At 36.1% G+C, this 18,413-nt stretch overlaps 1 protein-coding gene across 5 annotated transcripts in view; it reads right to left on the bottom strand.

The window, feature by feature from the left end:
- The window catches only part of AFG2A (AFG2 AAA ATPase homolog A), a 327,260-nt gene that overhangs the window by 38,912 nt on the left and 269,935 nt on the right, over nucleotides 1-18,413 (bottom strand). Inside the window, exon 16 of one of the 5 annotated variants that reach the window (XR_014244470.1) lies at nucleotides 6,335-6,474. The exons of the other annotated variants lie outside the window; for them this stretch is intronic. The gene's annotated coding sequence lies outside the window, so the exon portion shown is untranslated. The remainder of the gene's footprint in view (nucleotides 1-6,334; nucleotides 6,475-18,413) is intronic. 5 annotated transcript variants of the gene reach the window in all.

Raw genomic sequence — 18,413 nt, 5'->3', positions numbered from 1 at the left:
GGTTGGAAATCATTTCCCCTCAGAAATTTAAAACCATTAGTTGCTCTCCTGTCTCATGGTTTCTACTGCTGCTGTAGACTATCTTGTGACAGTCCAAATTCTCAGTCCTCTGTATGTGATGGGTTGGGACTGGACACTTAGTAAAGCATTTCAATCTAGAAACTTATGTTAGTCAATTTGTGGAAAGAAATTTTGATAGTTTTCTTTCCTCTGATTTGTTTGTTCTTTCTGAAACCTCTATGAGTCACATGTCTCCATTTCTCATCTCCCTGTCTTTTTGTTTTATTTTCTGGGAGACTTACTCAACTTTTTCCTCCAATGCTTCTATTGCATTTTTAAAAAAAATTTCTATCTGAACATTTTTTAAAAGTTTTTTTTAGAAATTATTTATTTATTTATTGTTCTTTGATTTTTTTTTTTTCTATTGACATAGAGTTGATTTACAATGTTGTGACTACCTGAACTTTTTAAAATTTCAATTAAGGAATGATTAAATATTCTGTTTTAGAACCTCTGGTGCTTGTTTCCTGGTTGTACTATCTTTCTTTCTTTCTTTTTTTTTAAATAAATTTATTTATTTATTTATTTTTGGCTGTGTTGAGTCTTCCTTGTTGCGTGCAGGCTTCGTTGTGGTGCGTGGGCTTCTCACTGCAGTGGCTTCTCTTGTTGCAGAGCACAGGCTCTAGGCATGTGGCCTTCAGTAGTTGAGGCACACAGGCTCAGTAGTTGTGGCTCGTGGGCTCTAGAGTGCAGGCTTAGTAGTTGTGGCACACGGGCTTAGTTGCTCCGCAGCATGTGGGATCTTCCCAGACCAGGGATCGAACCCATGTGCCCTGCATTGGCAGGCGGATTCTTAACCACTGCGCCACCAGGGAAATCCCTGGTTGTACTATCTTTTTCTTATTTGTTTTTTTCATCTGCTCCCTCACTGTCTCTATTTTCCCTGTGTTTGTTTTAGAGTGTCTTTCATATTAGAAGCTTTCTTAAAATATTGGTGATCCCTACCCAGTTTTCCATTCATATTTAGGAATGAGGGACTAAAATTTCAATTGGAAACTCTGTGTGCATGGGTGAGGCTTGTCAGCTGGTCATCTTCACTGCTGTAATTTTCCCAAATGTAAGTATCTGTAGAGCTGTTCTCTTAGACTAACAGTCAGTTTCTCCAGACGGCAAGCTTCCAGGACTCTGCCTGGCTGCCAGCATGACCGGAGCACAGCAAGGGAAGGGGCTTGGAAATCTCAGCATGAAGTATACAGATTTTCATTTAATACCCTGTTTTTCGCTTGACATGTCATCCCTCCCTCATCTTCAGATGGAATTGGTATCTTCGTGTTCAGAACCTCTGTAGTTCAACTTTTCTGAAAACAAAGCTCCAATTTTCTGCTGGGGGTCATCTGTGAGGAGCCTGGAAAACAATCTAGGAGTCCACCTCTTCTATGTAAAGACTTGCAACAAATCCTGGTCTTGGCCCTTCCCCTTTTTCTTCAGAGGTGCCGTATATTCTAATTCCTTTCTTGAGTCTTGAGACCTACTGTGGAATCAGCTGCTTCTTATTCATTTCTCTTGCCTACAGGTTTCAGTATTCTCTTAACCTGTACATTTATTGTACAGCTTCAAAAATTTTATTTCTATTTTTCATTGGTTATCAACTTTCTCATTTTCTTTGTCATTACTGGCTTATGCCATTCTTATTCTTTACTTCTATTTTAGTAAGTTTCAGAAGGAAGCAGATGTAAATGAGTGTGTATAGGTTACCATGCGTAATGAGAAGTTTCATAAATTTGTTTAAAGATGTTCGATTTCCACAGGTCACCCCACAGGTTCAACACATCTATGTCTCAGAACTTAGCCTCAACATGCAGAGCCAGCTACATGTAGAACCAGGCCAGCACGCTGTACCTTGAGGCCTGGACCTCAATTTCTAAAGTACTTAAGGATTTTACTAAGACATGCTTTTCTAAATGTTCAACATTTAAAATTAATATCTGTCATAAAATAGACATGAACGTTAAAGTGGCAATCTCTATGCCTCCAACACACAGAGTCACTGTAAAGCTACGATTAGTTTGATGATGGCTCTAACAACTGATGGCATCTTAGAATCAAAGGTATAAGGTAGTATCTATTTCAAAGGGTTGCTAAAAGACACAAATGAGATAATGCTTATGAAGTCTTAAGTAAGAACAGTGGCTAAGAGATACTAAGTGCTTATATTTTAGCTGCTCTTAATAGTTTTTCCAATATGCTTCTGCATGATGAAATACTTTCCCACTAATCTTTTTCTACTATTCTGTTAAGATAGGTTAGCATGTTAATATATCATAAAGTATATAAAATCACCAGACAGCATTTAATGAGTTGCTGCTTTGTTTACTTAAAAAAAGTGTGTGTGTGTGTGTGTGTGTGTGTGATTGCTATTTTCTAAAGAAAGTGAGATGAGAAAGAGTCGTTATGAAGTTCACAGCATCTGGACCTATGAGGCACTTCATTTTTCATTCTGCCATTTATTCTTTTATTAAAAAAATTATGAAGCATCTCCTAAGTGCTCAAGTTCTGGGGATACAAAGATATGACACAGATCCTACCTTGGGGAAGCTTGTAATTCAGCAGTTGAAGGTGAGTAGGATACAGTGTGTTGAGCAGGTTCCTGTGGCCCATGTTAACAGAAGTCATGAAGTTCTTAAACAATAGCTGGATATACTGATTATGGGGACATATTTAATAGTATCACACTGAAAGTTACATGGTTTGCATATTTCTGTAAAATAGGGGGATTTGACTTCAGTTTAGAGCCCATGGAAGGAATTCTTTGCTGAAAGGGATGTAAACATCTTTCCTTTTGCCACAGTATCCAGATGAATGCTGGCCCAAAAGGGAGGATGTGGTCATCAAAGAGGACACAGACATAGAGCTTCAGTCAGAACAGACAGCTGTAGCACCACACAGGCATAACTAGCATTTTGGTGAGCAAGTTAGAGAATTAAAGCCCTTTCTGGAGTTACTTTTTAAGGGCTTTGTTCTTAAAGGGTATGCCAAGGAAGCACACATTTCAAGACTTTGCAGTAACAGCCCTGAAATGAAAAGAGGACTTGTGGACTCAGAGGGTATGAGATAATAGCATCAAGACATGTGGTTGAGCTTCCAAAGTGAACCAAAATATTTACCATAGCCATACTGGAGGAATAAGAAACTATCAGAAACTATTACAAGAAAGATATGAAAGTAAAATCTCCTAGAGCTTTATTACACTGCATATGTTAAGATATTTTCAACAACTTTTCCCATCTTCATCAAGTGCTAAGTTGAGGAACCCATTTTTAGCTTAAAGTCACCAAAATTACCAGGCCTACATAGATCCTAACTCATGAGTCAAGATTCTCAACACCAGCTACAGCTACTTTTACTGATTCTGTCTCAACAAAGCTTAAAAAGCAAAACAAAACCCCAAAGCTAGATAAGAAAGGGAAATATGCAAGTGTTATGGGATACATAGTAAAGGTATCTAATCTGGGCTAGAAGTGGTTAGAAATGGCTTTCTGGAAGAAGTTATCTCTAAGCTGAGTGGGTACAAAACACTCAAACAAATAGTTCCATGAAGCAGCAGCTATATAACAAAATGTTTATTTAAATATCCTTGTTCTCCTCGTTCAATAAGATAATTTATCCCCATTTGATGGGTGGGGAGAATGTAGCCTTTAAAACAAGGGAGACAACAGCAGTTCTGCAGTTGATAGGCAGCAGGAAAAGCAAAACATAATGCTTTAAAGGCAAGGTATTACACAGGAAATAAAACTGATAGCAGGTGAAACTTCAACCTTTAATATGCTAATATAAATGAAGACTGTTGTAATAAGGTCAGCAAATGAAGTCCATGTGTCTCTTCAGAGAAATAAGAAACTGAACAATCTTAAGCAAAGTCAAACAAGCCAGTCTCCCAGATTAAAAAAAAACATTATTTCTCAGAGGGTTTTTTTTTTGTTTTTTGTTTTGCCACACCACACGGCATGTGGGATGTGGGATCTTAGTTTCCCAACCAGGGACTGAACCTGTGACCCCTACAGTGGAAGTGCAGAGTCTTAACTGCTGGACCGCCAGGGAAGTCCCTATTTCTGAGTTTTGCTTAAACTCACCAGTCCTCAAAGAAAGCTTCCAAATTACTCATTAAAAAAAATGTAAAAAGATGAATCTAGACCATAAGTTACATCCTGTTCTATTATAACTTCTTTTTGGCATCTGTTAGTTTTTAACGTAGGCAAGAGAACCCTGGCAAAGAAACACATCCATTTCTGGTCTGGTCTTTGCTCACCCCTTTCACTGCTTGATACCGCTGAAAGAACTTTGATTTTATACTATAAAAAGGAAAGCAGGAGGGGAGTTGACCAAGATGGCAACACAGGAGATTTCTGAACTTCCCTCTTCCCACATACACGCTGTACAGCTACACATGGAGCAATTACCTATGAAAGAAATCCAGAAATAAGCTGAGAGACTTGTATACATAGTGTACATAGGATGAAGAAGAAAATACCCACACTGAAATGGGTAGGAAAGGCTGAGATGCACTCTTGTCATAAACCCCACTCTGGCACACAGCCATACAATCTGAAGAGAACTAACTCTCAGCTCTCAGCTTCTCCCTGAGGAGCAATGGTTTGGACTGCACATTTAAGGCCTCAACTTTTAAGACTTCCACCTGGCTCCCAAATACCTAGCTCTGGAAGCCAACAGGGCTTGTGTGCATAAGACCTATAAGATTATAGCAAACAAGGAAGCAGTGCTTCATGTGTACATATGTAATCACTGTAGTTATCCCCCCCAGGACTCAGCACAGAGGAAGAAATAAAAAAACACCTATCTCTCCCAGTCCTTCCCTGAAAGGGGTCTAAATGCATACTTTACAAACTGCTGCCCAAGGGTCCAGCTTGTAGTTATGCACACATTTAGGAGTTGGCTGCAATCTCTGGGGGAAGCCTGCAAACACTTCTCCCACCTTCTCTTTTTGGCCAGCTCAAACAATGAAACCAAGTTGCCAGTATCTCCCTGGAAGGATCCTGTACACACATCTGGTGCTCCAGCTTTGAACTATCAGCAAGAGAAACTATGAAAACAATCCCAATTATAATGGCATGAAAAAGAATGAAGTACTTGGGAATAAATTTAACCAAGGAGGTAAAAGATCTATACACTGAAAACTATAAGGCACTGATGAAAGAAATTGAAGAAGACACAAATAAATAGAAAGATATACTGTGTTAATGGACTGGAAGAATCAGTATTGTTAAAATGTCCATACTACCCAAAGTGATCTAGAGATTCAGTGCAATACCCACCAAAATTCCAGTGACACCTTTCACAGAAATAGAACAAACAACCCTAATATTTGTATGGAACCACAAAAGACTCTGAAGAGTCAAAGCAATCTTGAGAAAGATGAACGAAGCTGGAGCATCATACTCGCTGATTTCAAACTATATTACAAAACTAAAGTAATCAAAACAGTATGGTACTGGCATAAAAACAGACATATAGATCGATGGAACAGAATAGAGAGCCCAGAAATAAATCCATGCATATATGGTCAATTAACTTTCATAAAGCAGCCAAGAATATAAAATGAGGAAATGATAGTTTCTTCAATTAACGGTGTTGGGAAAATTGGATATTCTCATGCAAAAGAATGAAACTGGACTCATATCTTACACCACACACAAAAACCAACTTGAAATGGATTAAATGTAAGACCTGAAAGTGTAAAACTCCTAGAAGAAAACATAGGGGGTAAGCTCCTTGACACTGGTTTTGGCGATGATGTTTTGGATTTGGCACTAAAAGCAAAGGTGACAAAAGCAAAAATAAACAAGTGGGACTACATCAAACTAAAAAGCTACTACATAGCAAGGAAACCAACAACACACGAAAAGGCAACCTACTAAATGGGAGAAAATACTTGCAAATCATACATCTGAAAAGGGGTTAATATCTAAAATATACAAAGTATTAATACAATGCAACAGCGAAAAACCAAAGAACCCAATTTAAAAACGGGTGAAGGACCTACATAGACATTTTTTCCAAAGACATACAAATGGCCAACAGGTACATAAAAAGGTGCTCAACATGACTAATCATCAGGGAAATACAAATCAAAACCATAATTAGTTACTGCTTCACACCTGTCAGGATGGCTATTATCAAAAAGAGAAGAGATGATAAATACTATGGAGGATGTGGACAAAAGGGAACACTTGCACATTGTTGGTGGGAATGTAAACTAATACAGTCACTACGGAAAACAGTATAGAGGTTCCTCAAAAAAACTTAAAAATAAAATTACCATATGATCCAGCAATCCCACTTCTGGGTACATATCCAAAGAAAATGAAAGCATTATCTTGAAGAGACACCTGTACTCCCATGTTCATTGGAGCATTAATCACAACAGCCAAGGTATGGAACCAACCTAAGTGTCTGCCTCTGGATAAATGGATAAAAAATGTGATATATATATATTATATAAAATATTTATATATTTATAAATATACATAAAATGGAATATTACTCAGTCTTTAAAAAGAAGGAAATCCTGCTATTTGTGATACGAATAAGCAGGCAGGGTATTATGCTAAGTGAAATAACATAGAGAAAGACAAATATTTCATGGTATCACTTATATGTGGAGTCTAAAAATATATAAATAAAAAAAAGGTAGGCCAAACTCATAGAAACGGAGAATAGAAAAGTGGTTTCCAGAGGCTAGGGAGTCGGGGAAATAGGGAGATGTTGGTAAAAGTGTACAAACTTTCAGTAATACGATGAATAAAAGGTCTGAAAATCTATGTATAATATGATGACTAAAGTTGATAATACTGTATTGTATAACTGAAATTTGCCAAGAGTAGAAACTAAAATTTCTCTCTCTCTCACACACACACACACACAAAATACGTGTATTGATATTAACTTGATGGAGGGAATCCTTTCACAGTGTATATCAAATCATCATGCTGTACACTTTAAATATCATACTTTTATTTGTCAATTATATCTCAATAAAGCTGGGGGGGAAAAAGAGGAAAGTAGGAGAGGGAGAGTAGGAAAAACAAAGGTGAATGTTTATTATCTATACTAGACTCCAGACGATAGTCTATCTGTTATTGCCACCCAAATATAACTGTATTTGCTTCTTCTTTCATTCTCTAAAGTTGCTAAGCTTTCATTCTCTAAAGCTGTTGTAACATGTAGGGCACAACCCATTCTATGGGCATTTTTAATAGTGTAATAAATGGCTCCAGTTTACTATATGACTCCTATAAGGTAGCTTTGCTAATTGTGGGAAACTGCCTGATATGAAAAATAATTTAGTTTCAGCTAAGTCCTAAGTTCTAATTGCTGCGATCTGTGTATGAGCTTGATGTGTAGGCGAACATACATATATATATGTGCACTGTGGCAACAGAAGACCCACAAAATACAGGTAAAGCTAAGTCAATGTAAAAAGAAAAATTATCCTAGATTGCTCTGTATTACTCTACTGTAGTATTTTGTTAGGGTATTTTTTAAATTGTGCCCATAAAAAGAGATTGCTGAATATATAAACTCCATCACCTCACTGCCAGTGTGTGATGTGACAAGGTTCCTGAATCAGACAAAACTTTAAAAACGTAAAAACTTCTTTCTATAATGTACTTCTTCATTTAAAAGGTCCCTCCCCTCATCTATCATCTCCTAGCACAGTTATCCTGTGTTTTAAAACATGGCCATATAGTACTGCCATTGTGTAGTGTATGATCTACATGTAAAATACCGCATGTGCCCAAGTTAAAACCGCTCCTGTTGAGTACTGAGTCCCAGTTTCTGAGGAGAATGTTTTTCTGTTCATACAGGCAGAAATATCTGATTCAAATACAGTAGCATAATGTTCAAGAGAGAATGGTTTTCTTCATGGCTAACAGTTCTTTGAGGGAATAATTCTCCCTTGCCATTAAAAGTTATAAATCATCACAATTATGAGGACAAAAGTAAACTATTGAGCAAATATGGTGGTTTTTATCTATAAACATTTACAAAGCATAAACTGATTCCAAATAGATACTTTTTAAAGAAAGAATATATTTAATACCTTATTAAATGTATTTTGAAAGAAAAAATAGATAATTCATTAAAATTAAAAATTTCTGCTCTATGAAAGACATTGTTTAGAGTGAAAAGATAAGCCACGAACTAAGAAAAAAATCTTTAGACAACACAAATCTGATAAAGGAGTGGTATCCAAAATGTACAGAGAACTCTTAAATCCAAAAATAAGAAAACAACCCAGTTAAAAGTGGGCAAAACATGTGAATATTGACAGCTCACCAAAGAAGATATATAGATGGCAAATAAGCAAATGAAAAGATGCTAAACATCATATGTCATTAGGGAATTGCAAATTAACAATGAGATATCACTATGCCTGTATTTAAATGGCTAAAATCTAAGACACTGACAACATCAAATGCTGATGAGGATATGGAGCAACAAGAACTTTCATTCATTGTTGGAAATGCAAAATGGCACAGCCATATTGGAAGACAGTTTGTCAGTTTCTTATAATTAAACATATTCTTACGTATGATCAAGCAATCACACTCCTAATATTTACCACAAAGAGATGAAATCTTAAGTCTATAAATAAAACTTTCACATAAATGTTTATAGCAGCTGTATTCAAGCTTCATTCATTAAACTTGTAAGTCCTTCAACAGGTGAACAGATAAACTGTGGTACATGCAGACAACGGTATATTATTCAACAATAAAAAGAAATGAGCTATCAAGCTACAAAAAGACACGAAGGAACCTTAAATGCAAAATGCTATGTGAAAGAAGATTCCAACTATATTGCATTCTGGAAAAGGCAAAACTATGAAGACAGTAAAAAGATCAAGGGTTTGGAGTCAGGGAGGAAGGGATGAATAAGTGGAGCACATGGGCTTTTTAGTGCCATGAAACTATTTTATATGATACAGTAATGGTGGATACAAATGTCATTATATATTTCTCAAAATCCATAGAAAGTACAACACCAAGAGTGAACCCTAACATAAATTATGGAGTTTAGTTAATAATAATAATCTAGGGACTTCCCTGGTGGCACAGTGGTTAAGAATCTGTCTGCCAATGCAGGGAACATGGGTTCAATCGCTGATCCGGGAAGATCCCATGTTCGCAGAGCAACTAAGCCCGTGCGCCACAACTACTGAGCCCGCGGGCCTAGAGCCTGTGCTCCGCAACAAGAGAAGCCACTGCAATAAGAAGCCCGCGCACCGCAACAAAGAGCAGCCCCCGCTTGCCACAGCTAGAGAGAGCCCGCGTGCAGCAACGAACACCCAACGCAGCCTATAAATAAATAAATAAATAAATCTTAAAAAAAAAAAAACCCTCTATCAATACTGGCTCAACAATTTTAATAAATATATCACAATAATGAAAGATAATAAGGGAAATTAGGAGGAGGTGAGATGGTAAATGGGAACTCTATATTTTCCACTTATTTTTCTGTAAGCCTAAAATTGCTCAAAAATAAAATCTATTAATAAAATATATATATAATTAAAAATGCTATGTAAGAGATAATTCTAGCTACTAAAAGCATATCTTTTAATAATGTAGAAGAAATAGTTCTAATTTTTCTAGTGAGATAAATGTTTGGAGATATGATTCCCATATATAGCTTTCAAGTTATAAAAATGCATCACTTAAAAAAAAAAAGGGAGAATTTTGGTCCTTTGTTAATAGAAAATGGTACTTTTCAGATTTTGTATATAAATACTAGAAAAATATGATCTTAAGCATGTATGTCCTAGTTTTAGGGGTCATGTTTAAGAATTGGTGACCTAATATTTATAAATATTTTTCTTTGGAAATTCTTTAATTGATGCCTTCAAATACATTTCCAAAAATTTTGTATAAAAATGTCTAACAAAGAAAAACTTCTTACAAGGGGCAGAATTGGTTATTAATTTTATTCTTCCTTTCTTTCTTTATTTATTTAACATCTTTATTGGAGTATAATTGCTTTACAATGGTGTGTTAGTTCCTGCTTTATAACAAAGTGAATCAGTTATACATATACATATGTCCCCATATCTCTTCCCTCTTGCGTCTCCCTCCCTCCCACCCTCCCTATAATTTTATTCTTTAACTCAGTTGTCTTTTTGGTGCTTGTAAGGGAAATTCCCAGTTTTTTCTATTTTTAACTATGAATTTCCTCTTAAATTGGGGCCTTAAACCAAAAATTTTTTAGAGACAAATCCCTGTTATAAAACAAAATCTTACAGATTAAGTGGAGCTGCTCCCCGCAATGAAGTCCAGGTGAGGGGCCCTAGGATTCTTCCTCCTGTTTGCTCCTATGACCTGGGCTTGAGACAACCTCAAAGAACCCTGGTGCTTTTAGAGTCAGCTTTAAACTGTTCTCTAAAATATAAATATTTTCCAATTACGAAATCACTTACTACAGAAGTTTCTATTACTATTACCTTCCTTTCAGCTTCCACTCCAAAGTCCCTGATGCTAATAAGCCTCAGTAAAATGGAATAGCAGTGTTTAAGATGAGAGGAGACTAATACAATGGAGTCAATAAAATGTGTCATGCAATGTTAGTATAACCATGTGAAAATGTAATTGCATATAACAGAAAAGACTGGAAGTCCTTTCAGCAAATTATAAATTTGTTTATGTTCAATGGATGTGTAAAAATTTTTGGTGTAGAATAAATCTTTTTACAAGGAGCCTTGTAAAACCCTTTAAGTACCTTGAAAGTCAGCAGAAGAGGAAAGGTAAAGGGTTAAAGAGCAAGAAAAGCTATAGAAAGTAGACTAGAATACTTCTGAGTTCTTTTCTATTCACTTTTTTTTATATAACCCCCAAATCCACCAGTTAAAAGATTCATTTGGGAAAGTAAAATTTTTTAAAAATTCAGATACCTCTGGGAGTGTTCTTGATTATTTGGCATTATGTAGTGAATTGATTTAATCAGACTGTTCCAACCAGACAAGTGACTGAGACTGTCAAAATAAAGAACTCAGAAAAGTAGGTCAAGAGGATGCTGGGGATCTTGGAAGATGAAGGGTGAAAAGCTATACAAAGAGATAAAGCGATGACAAACTTTGTCTAACCTAATCTTGCATAGGACTGGCTCTGTGCCTAGAAAAGAAAAAAAAAAAAATCTCCCCTTTTCCTTTGGTTGGCTCTAATAGTGCACGTTCTCCTTCCTCCAGGATCTAAAACTTATGCCTACTACTGTTAGGTTACCTATACTAGGGTGTAAGACATGTCAGGGGGCTAGCTTGGAAACTATCCACCAATGCTTCTGGAAGCACTGCTTGAAATAAATGTTATTTTGAATTCTCAAAAGGCAACTTAGAGTAAACTTTTTGTAAACTAGGAACTGCCTATACTCATCTGATTCTCAAAGACAATTCAGGATGAAATTAATGACTATAAATTAACAGAAATCATCTTTATTAGTTAGAAAAAAAGAAGTAAAAAATAGAACATGATCTGTGCTATGATGATGCGAGGTGTAATGGACTCTTAGTCAGCTTGGGCTACCATAGCAAAATACCATAGACTGGGTGACTGAAGCAATAGAAATTTATTTTCTCACAACCTGGAGGCTGGAAGTCTGAGACTGCATGCCATCATGGTCAGTTCCTGGTGAGGGCTCTTTTCCTATCTTGCAGACAGCCACAAATATCATAGTAACCTCACATGGCCTTTCCTCTGTACATTCAGGATGCTTTATTAGGACCCTACTCTATCACTTCATTTAATCCTAGTTACTTCCTTTCCTTATATGCTTTATCTCCAAATACTGCCACGGTGGGGGTTAGGGCTTCAACATGTGAATTTTGCAGGGACAGAATTTAGTTCATAGTGACTCTTTAAAAAATTATAAGCAATTACTATCAGGAAAAAGAGGAAAGAAAACTTCAAGCTTATTAGGCACTAAGACCTCTCTCTTTCTCCCTCTCTCTCTCTCACTCTCTTTTTGTTTTTGTTTTTCCCAATCAGCCTGTGGGTCTCTCTGTGAAGCACATAAAATGAGAGAAACATTCTCTTCTACTTTATTCTACATTTTGCCTATTATATGACTATAAATGTGGATTATATATTGATCATCTAAAGTACTGTCTACCAAAGAAGAAAACATACAGTCTTCATGGGTGGTTAGCTTAGAAGGCATGATCAGTTTACATGTATAGCTATATTTAAACAAAGCTTTACAGATGTAGCTGGTTCAGCCAGCAAGTCACCTGATTCTTCAAACACCTGTAAAAGTTATATTTAGGCCCCTTGGAGGTCCTCAGGATATATCACTACAGGAGTAGCAAAAATAAAAGTTCAAAATAATACAGAACATAGTTATATATTACTTCATGCTATAAGATATTACTATAGAAAAAATTATTATATTGAGGTTTTAGGGTACTAACTGCAATAAACCACTTGGGGTAGGATCCAAGACATGCCCACATTAAACCAGATTTTATACTAAGCTAGATCATGTTCCAGTTGGACTTCGATATGTTTCAATTTTTACATAATTTAGAATGTTGTATAATATCAACCAAGTCTTATACTTACTTGAGTTATTTTATTATGTTCTTAAAATTCAATTATTGATTTATAGTTTTATATACAAGTACAAAGTGAATGAAAATATTAATGTAACTTGCTTTATATAATAAATATTCTAAAATTTTGTAAAGAAATATTTCTTTAAAATATGTAATTTAAAAGCACTGAGGGTATAATTTGCTCATGAAACTATCCCTAGAGGGTTCAAAAATAAACTAGACATGGCAAAAAGTTTTGTTGTGCTGTACACAGCAGGTGCACACTATTAATTTTATAGCATAAACATCTATTATTAAACTATAAGGAAGCCATGAATGAAATGGTAGAAGCCATGAATGAAATGTGTGCATGCATGCAAACTTCATGCCCATTATGACCAATTCAGTTGTACAACAAGAAAGTTCACTTTGAATTGACAACTTTTGATTCATCTCCCCCCTAAACTCCAGTTCTGACCCAGATTTATGACACAGGGAAGAAAAGAAAAAAGAAATGCTGGGGACTACTATTGTTCAGAGTGTTTGTTTGACCTTTCATATTTTTAAGAATTCTGGCAAGAAGTTAATGCTAGGCAAACTAAATACAATTCTTGCTTTTAAATATAAAACCACTCCTTAAGGATTCTTTTAAAGTGAATAAAAATATGCCAAGGGGCTACTTTTGCTATCACTGAAAGAAGGTCTTGTCCAAATGCCAAAAACAGTTTAAGTGATTTTTTTTTTTTTTGTAATTCTGAAGAAAAAGAGAAAATGACTAATTTATGATTTGGAACATTCAAAATCATAAAAGTGGCATGTGGATTATACCTAATTCTTTTTTTTCTTCTAAATGAACAGGGGAACTTTCCTACAAATATAAAAGCAAAACCCATTTTCCAGATTTTAAGCAAAAAGAGAGCTAGCCATTATTAAAGAACACCAGAAATAATAGTTGGAGGTTAAAAACAGACAAAACAAAACAGAAGAGAGACATGCAAATCTTAATTCTTTCTACTTTTCTTTCAAGCCTAAGGCAAGATTAGATTCAGTTTTTAAATCCCTAAAACACAGTAGAGGTTATGTTTAAGAACAATTTAATGACTGCAGTGCAACTCTAAACAACGATTTTACAGAGTTTTAGTAACACTGTAATAGAATGATACCTTTCAGAACTCAGAGTTACTGTCTCTTGAGGATGAAGAATAAGAACATCCCTATGTCACCGTCAAACACCACATGACATACCTGCAGTACTTTTGTCCTTAGCATTCGATTTCTGAGACTTACCTAAGCACTCGGGTTCAACCCTTAGCTAAAATGAAAGGGCATAGGAATTAGGTATGCGTATTTCCTAAATCATCGTTCTAGTAGAAATGCTAGGTTCACTATTTTTTTTTTCTTTTTAATTAATAAAACTTACATTAAAAAATTAAGTCGTGGGCTTCCCTGGTGGCACGGTGGTTAAGAATCCGCCTGCCAATACAGGGGACACGGGTTCGAGCCCTGGACTGGGAAGATCCCACATGCCGCGGAGCAACTAAGCCCGTGTGCCACAACTACTGAGCCTGCGCTCTAGAGCCCGAGAGCCACAACTACTCAAGCCCGTGCACCTAGAGCCCGTGCTCTGCAACAACAGAAGCCACCGCAATGTGAAGCCCGCACACGGCAAAGAAGAGTAGCCCCGGCTCACCGCAACTAGAGAAAGCTCACGCGCAGCAACGAAAACCCAACGCAGCCAAAAATAAATAAATAAAATAAATAAATTTATATAAAAAAATTTAAGTCGTATGCAAGGAACTAGGAATTACCTTAACAGATATACTAAAATAGGGATATTATGTAGACAGTTTGAAAAGAAACATTAGCTTTACACTTGGAAACAATAGTATACATGCTTAAAAAGGAACAAATAAAAATAGGAATTACAGATGTTTATAAATATAAACCAGCTGAAATAAATGCTGCATGTAAATATGAAATATAGTTTGAATTTAAAGAACACACCACCAAAACTAAAAACATGACATACACATGAAACACTCATGAGTATTCATAAAATCTAAGGCAACAAAATATGGAAAAATTAAGCAAATTGTAAATTCTTTATATTAGATATCAATTAAATTGATTTTGCTGATTTATAAAAAAAAACCAAAATGATTTATTGAGCACTTGCTATATGTACTAGGATAAGTACACATATTACTTATTGTATGAATCATTTCATCTATTCTGGACAACAGAACTATAAAGGAGCGATCTCTCACATAATTTACATAATAAGGAAACTGGTCACAATCTAGGAAATGGTCAGACCTGGCGCATTTGGATTTAGATATTTCTCATTCCATAACTCATTTGCTTAACTGTAATGCAGTTTCACATAGTACAAACTGTTCATAAAAGAAGAAAGAGTTTTCACTTACATTGGTGGCATACTTTTCATATACAGATCAATTAGGATCATTATTAGAAATTAGCCTACCTTCACCTCAAATAAGCAAACGAAAATATCCAACCCTACTAGAATCTATACTATAGAATTAGTACCATGCTTTACAATCCTTTAATTAATTAATTAATTAATTTTGATGTGGACCATTTTTTACAAGTCTTCACTGAATTTGTTACAATATTGCTTCTGTTTTATGTTTTGGTTTTTTGGCCTCGAGGCACATGTGGGATCTTAGCTCCCCGACCAGGGATCAAACCCGCAGCCCCTGCATTGGAAGGCAAAGTCTTAACCACTGGATCGCCAGGGAAGTCCCTACACATCTTTTTAAAATCATGAGTTCCTTTCAAGTTGGTAGAAGCCCCCCAAATTTATCACACACTTGAAGATGAAGAATCACAGATTAAATGTCTGTACAAAAATTCTGGAGAACCAGCATGAGTCAATAGAGAGACTGAGAATTTGGAAGAGGAGAAACAAGGTGGAATATTAAAATGCCATTATTATTGGCCTGAGTAATTCTTTATAGATACTTATTTAGCCTGGATACCAGGCTTGGGGACTAGATTATCAGGTAGGTCTTGATGAACTTGTATCCTCGATATACTGCTTCTCTTTATAAAGGGGCTTCAGTACTTTATATTTTCAGTAATAAAATGCTGTATTAAGTTTGTTGCCAGCCAGCCTCTCATTCAATATTCATTTCCTTTCTGACTAATGCTTCTTGTAACCTGACAGCAGTTTTAAACACCTGGCAAGGAGTCAGTAATACAGGTATGGCAGCACAAGGTGTTCTGGAGGATGATTTGCTTGGTGTAAACATCCTATCTAAAACAGACTCAGGTAAGCTGAATTAAGGTTCTTTTTATTGCCAATTTAAGTAGAAGTTCATGTTTGGAAATATAGAGAATGTTACATTTCCATATGCTGTAAGTTTTAAAAACTGTAAGTTAAAATGAACATTATAACTTTGTAGCTTTTTCTTACTTTCCTAACAAAGAGTCTAGGGAAAAAGTGGGCTGATGCATATTTCTGTTTTATAAGACTTTTTATCCTAACATCTCCAGAATCATAGATATTGAACCTGACTTGCTGTTCTTAAGGAAGTTGAAAAGCAGAAAAACCAAAAGTATCAGGAAAAAAAAAAAAAAAATCACTGGGCATGGGAATCTCTGAGCAATGAAAACTTTCATTTCCATTCAGTGGAAAATTGTTAAAGTTTGCTAAGGAGTTTTTTTTTTTTTTTTTGGCCATGCCATGCAACTTATGGGATCTTAGTTCCCAGACAAGGGGTTAAACCGGGGCCCTCGGCAGTGAAAGCATGGAGTCCTAACCACTAGGCTGCCAAGGAATTCCTAGGAGAATTTTATTAAAATCCAAATTCTATGAACTGTCAGAGTCTTTCAAGGTTCCCATTCCTCTGGTGCCATGATTAGGATCTCTAGGCCACAGAAGCAAGTATTCAGAGACACTGACCACAACCCCAAGACCCCAGGTTTCTACAAGCATTGTAAGGAAAACGTAACCATGTTATATGTCCCTGGAGGTCCAACCCCTAAAGAATTCCTTATACAATTAATCTAATCTATGACAGTTATATAGGCACACATTTTTAGCACTAGGAAGGATCATAAAGGCCATTATTTCTACTCCCTTATTAAAATACAAGAACTGAGCTCTAGAGATGGTAACTGATTTGGCCAAACTAATACTGCAGTAAATGGTCAAGATGGGACTTAAGTCTAGGTCTTGGTCTTTACCAAATGGTAAGGGAGAGGGGTGGAGGACTGGCTTAAAAGTTACAGTCTAAATATAAGCTTTTAGTGTATCTGATTTTTGCTCTGGAAGGTTTTATCATGATTCATTTACAGCAGGGTAGCTACATTTTAGCCATGGAACAGAGCTGCAGAGATAAGGTACTTGCCCTAGGAGCTTATATTCAAAGTTACAAGTGGTAATATGGCTCAGAAGACATAATCCACCTGACTTTTAATATTTTGGCCATTCATATCAGGTGCTGCACCTCATGGCAGGTTTATTAACGTGCTAATGTTGTACAAAAGACATCTTTAAATTCCCATTTATCCCATTCACAAAACATATTTGTCCAAGGGCTCATGAGGCAAATCTTAAAGTCACAGAAAGTAGTTTATCTTCTTGTAATTAAAATCTAAATTTATTTATTTGATGAATACATATAAACTTTATATGAGGTACTGTGTGAGTAGGCACTGTGAGGGATATTTAAAGGTGGATAAGCCAAAAAATGAGACGACCCTGTATAGATGTGAAGGTTGTGCATATACAAGGATGCCCAGCTGAGGGGGTGAATAAGGACTTAATGAAATAGGGACTTTCATGAAAGCTCATGTTCTGCTTGACAAGCCTCTTGCCCTCACAGGAATCTGTCATCAAATGGGGTAAAGGAGCATCTTTTTCTAATTCACGTAAAGGTGCTCCATAGGCTAAGCTAGTGGTGGCCTTGGACACAAATGCCACCAATCTTTCAAAAACATAAATCTGACCACAATATTTCTTATTAAATTCTTCAATGGTTCTCCACTGCTTAAAAGAGAAAAACAAGTCCAGATGATGTGCAAGGTCCTTCACATTTGTCTGGCCTACTTTTCCTGCTTTATCACCTACTACTTCCACTCTCAGACTCTTTTTCTACTCATATTTTAACCTTTAACTGAATCTAGAACACACTGTATTCTTTTATGCATCTCTGCCTTTCTGTGTGCCAGGCATGCTCCCCTTTCCAGCCCTACTCTACTTTGGGAACTCCTATTCACCTATTAAGACTCAGATCAACTATCCCCACCTTGAATCCCAGTTAGCGTAAGTTACATCCTCTTCTTTCTCCCCTAGTATTCTGCACATCATTACATCATGCCACATAAAACACATTATACAGAACTTAGTTGTTTATATGTCTTTCCCTCTAAACTAAAGACCTTATTCACAATACCTGGGAAATAATGTAAGTGAATAAAGAAAAACATAGTTCCTAACTTCAAGTAGCTTACAATTTTTGCGAAGATGACATCGAGGTAGCTAAAGACAACAACTGTCAGAAAAGTACATATAAAAAAATGTAAAGATGTTTCATATCCACTGTCCACAAGAGCAGGCAAATCTTTATCAAAGATTCAGAGATGTTAAGGGGAACTAAGAAACAGTTTCAAAGATTCTTCTGTTGACTCAGAGGCAGGAAGAGTCTTTCAGGAGGAGTTGAAAGATCCAGGTTCTGGTTCTGGGTCTGTCACTTATTTGATGTGGGACTTCAGACGTATCAATTGTTTTTGCTTGGCTCTAGTTCTTTTGCTACAGCGGTGTTCTCACAGTGTTAGGCACTCAGAT

The sequence above is a fragment of the Balaenoptera borealis genome (assembly GCF_965194805.1).
Source record: "Balaenoptera borealis genome assembly, chromosome: 4".
Taxonomy (NCBI): domain Eukaryota; kingdom Metazoa; phylum Chordata; class Mammalia; order Artiodactyla; family Balaenopteridae; genus Balaenoptera; species Balaenoptera borealis.
Note: the sequence above shows the minus strand (reverse complement) of the source record. Positions and strands in the feature narration are given on the sequence as shown.